The 5,353-nt window shown below is 35.3% G+C and overlaps 1 pseudogene; it reads left to right on the forward strand.

Moving 5' to 3' along the window:
* Positions 1-4,060: 4,060 nt before the first annotated feature.
* On the forward strand, positions 4,061-4,500 carry LOC147791413 (14 kDa proline-rich protein DC2.15 pseudogene; annotated as a pseudogene).
* The last annotated feature ends 853 nt before the right edge of the window (positions 4,501-5,353 follow it).

The raw sequence follows: 5,353 nt of genomic DNA on the forward strand, positions 1-5,353 counted from the left end.
ATTTTAATTTTGATGAATTATCCTAACTTCTATTAGGATAAACAAATAAATTTTGATTAGTTGACAATAGTCTCTATTTTTAAATTACGGTAATGCCTTACATTCACTAACCTGGATGAGAGGTGTCACTACACGTACGATTCTTCAACGAAATACTCATTAGAATCTTTCTTATGAAGCTATGAATTTACACATTCAATTTAAAAATAAGAAATAACAAGTACCATCAACGTTTGAAAAGAAACATTAACATGATTCCAATACGAAGATGAGAACCCTGAACTACCCATGAAGAAAAACAATGCATACTCCTCTCATAACTTAGCTTCTATGACCATTCTAGAATCACGGTCGTATGTGTAGGGGTGCTTTACCTTTACCTAAAATATAAGGGTAGTATGTGGCTAGTATTTGAAGAAATACTCAATAAGTAACTCTACTGTTGGGGTCAGATAATCCAAACAAACATATACATGATAGGACCTAAGCTTTAAAACAATATAACATGACATTAAGCTCTTTCTAGTCTAGGTAAGGTTGGATGTGTGGTACTTTTTCAGACACCGCTCATGTAATAGCCCAAGAATAAAGAAAGAAAGAAACAAATAAAATAATTATAAAAAAATAATAATAATAAAAATAAATAAATAAATAAACAAAAAAACAACCTTCCCCCTCTCCACTAACCTTTCATCCCTCCCCACAATTATCTCCCCCCCCTCCTCAACCCATCCTCCTGCCACAAAGCAACAGAAAAACAACTTCAGATTTACTTGAGAAAAAAAAAAATGAGAATGGCCTTTTTACTCAGCTGTGATTCATGTGAGATTTATCCTTTTTACTCAGCTGTAATTTATGTGAGATTTATGTGAAGATAGATCCGATCAATAAGATATATATTAAATCTTCATTTTCTTTTATCCTATTATCTTTTAGAAATCACAGCCAATTATAGTTAGATGTTCATTGAATTATTACAATGGTTTAGCTTTGAGTTAGAAACTAAATGTTCATCATTCATATGAATTATAGAAAATCATTAGTAATATTAGATTAAATTTATATCAGTAGCCAAATGAATAGATTAAAAATAGAATGACCAAGAAAATTTGTGAACAGTAAACATTGAGGCAAGGAAAGATTTGGAAACAGAGATCCACTGTAAATTTAGAATACATGAGAACAAAATGAAAAGGGCACAGGGAACAAAAAAAAAAAAAAGGAAAGGTAAATGCAGATGGTAAATACAGAGAGTAGTAAAGCTCAGAATAACTTAAATAGTTGTATATACTTTTCTTTCTACAACAGTAACCATGGAAATAAGATTTTTAATAAAAATATAATTATTGATTATATTTCAAGACTTTTAATAATGGACCCATGTAAATGAGAGAAATAATTTTATAGATTTCAAACTTGAAACTGATTTTCTGGGCTCACATAGGTTGACTCGGATTTCAAAGGACGGAATCGAACATTCATTAAAGATATATTCGTGGCAACGATTTAAGCTAGCCAAGTAAGTGAACTTACTATCGGCATGGTTATATTTGTTGTTGACACGTGCCCCGTGATTTTGCACGTGTCATATATATTGATATGTGTGAATTGTTTGTGGATCGATATGCTTCTTATTTGTTATGTATATGTTATAATATGTGAATTGTTTAATAATAATTACGGTACGATGTGTTCAATGATATGTTCGAGATAGGATACGAGAAGGATGCACAAAACGAAATGTAACGATATGAGTAAAATACGTTCATGAAACGTTAAGGTTAGGTTACATACCAGAGTGATATGGATAAGAGAGATTGATGGAAGAATACAGTTAGGCTACGGGTAGAAAGGGATATGTTTGTGATAGATTGATAGAACGATAGCGTTAGGTTAAGTTCTTGTGATGAGATGACTAAGGTACGTTAACGTAATGATATGTCTGTGATAAGTAAAGAACGTTAAGGCTATGATAAGTTAGAGAACGATATGACTATGAAGTGTTTATGTTATGACTCGTTTATGATATGAGACATTGTGATGCAATATGTTATGGTATGATGTGTATATGATGAAATGTTATGTTAAAAGCATAGAACGTTTATGTTAGGTCTCCGAAATTGTGTGTACACAGCACGATATGAATGACATGAAATTACGATAAATGACATGAAGTATAACCCCGTTAGAATTATGTATGATTTGAGAATTGAAGGATGAGAAACGATATGACATGAATGATGAACGATATCTGAAACGATATGAAAAATGATATGATATGTACATAATGCTAGCGGGGTTGTATTAAAGGATAATGAAAATGGAAAAGTTTTGGGACCTCATGCATTATGTGTGCTCATGCATTTGGGAGGGATACCCCTATCCCATCACGAGGGTACGGACGCGTACATCCAATGGCAGGACAACGATCGTTATGCTCTACATAGCGCTACCGTGACGGTTACTAGTTCTACCGAGTGTCTGGCCTAAGAGGCTCCCAGAGTATGCCCACCGGATAAGGAAGGTGGCCCGGCAGTGTGTGAATTAGCTGGTGAGCCCATACTCGCACGTATGGGCTGTGTGTAGAGTATATGGTACACGTCCAAAATTATCCGTTACGACAGCATCGTAGGGAACGAAACGAAAGATAGGTCTCATCATTTCATTGCATGTGATTGTTGCATTTAACCCCAATAGTGGTGTCACTTGCTGAGTATTTCTTTAAATACTAAGCCATATGCTACTACATTTTTCAGGTTAAGGTAAGACATTTCGGTACGGTTGACGACGATATCGCAACTCGAGACCAAGGCACATGCAGAGGGTAATGGTATTTATTTTCTTATACTTGGGCTAGAATAGGATGTTTTTAACTTAAACTATTCATTTTATTTAGTCTTTTGTTGTGTCGTTTTAATGATGTTTTTAAAACACGTAAGTCCATGACTTTGTTTTAAAATAAAGGTTATGTCTTATGGAATTCAAATAAAGTCTTCTGCATTCAATGTTTATGGTACGTATACAGTAGCGACCTTAAATTAAGTAGAAAATTTCGGGTCATTACAGCTCACATGCACACATGGACCGTTAAGGATGGACTCGTTTACATACCCCTAAGGCTTGACTCGTTGGGTTAAATGTGCTGACGCGCCGAACACCACAGAGGGAAAGACCCACATGATATCATGACGAACATAAATATCGAAAGTACACATATGTACTAACATAACGGAGATGTATCATGATGCACAACATACATAAATGCGTGAGGTCCCAATGGCTTAAAATAGTAAGAATCATTTCATTTATCCTTTTATTCTTGTCATACTACACATACGAGACATGTATGCATAGTATTCATCATGGCTTTCATCATGCATCATCATTAGTATAATATAATCTATAACATGCCTTTACTTTACTTTACATGACATGACATTAGGTATATAACATGTTTTAGTTCCTGCTTGGTACAAAATTTAATTCTAAAACTAAAACGTGATTCCCTAGTTCAAATTTGAACTATTGCTACAAAATTAACACAATGAACAAAAAGAGGGTTCAAGAATTTAACTTACTCGGATGACCTCCTTAAAAAAACTATATTATATTTAAAAAAATTATTTGTGCTATATTATATTTGGAATCTCATAGTTATATTTAAAAAAAAAAAAAAACTATATTATATTTGTAAAAATTATTTGTGCTAAAAATAATCTTTAGATTATCATCTATTCCCCACTTGTCTGGAGTGTTCTATCAAATATTATTTTCCAACAATAATTTGTTTTAAAAAGTATTTGATATCTTCTTATCAAACATCACTCGGTCTATTTTGTAGGCCATTTGACATTTTTATAATATTTTAAAAAAAGACAAACTAATTAAAAACCCATCTCTCAAATCAATTCCTCAAAAGTTAATAAAGTAACCGAAAAAGTTGGGTGTTTCATATCCAGCAATTTATAAGGAATTTTTGTTTTAAAATACAACAAATTCTCAAACCCCAATTATAAAAACCCTAACCCTTCTCATAATTCTTCACAAGCCATAGCACAAACCTACAAACCCTTCAATATCTCTCCACCAATGGCTTCCAAGCTCTCTTCACCCATTGCCCTCCTCCTCCTCCTCAACCTCCTCTTCTTCACTATGGTCAGCTCCACTTATGTCCCTTGCCCACCGCCGCCACCCAAGCCCCACAAGCCCACCCCGTCAAGGCAGCAACCATCACTCCCCAAGTGCCCCAGGGACACCCTCAAGCTTGGCGTCTGCGCCGACTTGCTGGACGATCTAGTGCACTTAGTGATCGCCTCACCACCAAAATCCCCATGCTGCTCCCTAATCCAAGGCCTTGTTGACCTGGAAGCTGCTGTGTGCCTTTGCACTGCGGTGAAGGCCAGAGCCTTGGGTCTCAAGATTGACCTCTCAGTTTCCCTCAGCTTGCTTTTGAACTACTGTGGAAAGAAGGTTCCGTCCGGCTTCCAATGCTCTGCTTGAAACCAAATCCATTCATTTCCGTTTCTTGTTTCTTCTTCAATTTTCCATTTCAATGTCATGTTTAAATAATCAGTTTGGTCGTATGTCGTGTTACGATGGGTTTGGAAAACTTCTCAGAATTCCACCATCTTTTTATAATTTCATTACAATGCAATGTAACATAATGGTACGTAGAATGAACAACGTTGTTCGTCTATTGTTGTGTCTTATTACAAATTTGACGATGCATATGTTTGAAACCTCAAATCTATTTTCACATGTGTCACTTGCATGAAATCATAATAAACCCTTAACTTCAAAATTTTCATGACGAAAAATTAAAGAGAGTAATATTAACACTCAAGTTTTAAATTACAATGTTGATGAAAAATGTAGAGACCTCAATTTAATGAAAATATGGATGTCAGTGTAACAGCCCAAGTACGCGGCTAGTAGATATTATCCGTTTGGAATCGTTATGTATCGCCGTCAGCCTTACGGTTTTAAAACATGTGTGTTAGGGAGAAGTTTTCACATTCCTATAAAGAACGCTTCGTTCTCCTCTCCAACTGACGTGGGATCTCACAATCCACCCCCTTGGGGGCCAGCGTCTTTGTTGGCACACCGCTCGGTGTCTGGCTCTAATGCCATTTGTAATAGCCTAAGCTCACCGTTAGCAGGGATTATCTACTTTGGCTCGTTACGTATCGCCGTCAGTCTCACGGTTTTAAATGTGTCTATGAGAGATGTTTCCACATTATTTTAAGAAATGTTTCGTTCTATTTTTCAACCGACGCGAGATCTCATAGTCCATGGGAACTTTTGAAAAATTTATGAAAATATTTAAACGGTCGCATAAGAATTTACTATTTTA

Source organism: Cucurbita pepo, chromosome 8, assembly GCF_057944985.1.
Source record: "Cucurbita pepo subsp. pepo isolate OVF chromosome 8, ASM5794498v1, whole genome shotgun sequence".
NCBI lineage: Eukaryota > Viridiplantae > Streptophyta > Magnoliopsida > Cucurbitales > Cucurbitaceae > Cucurbita > Cucurbita pepo.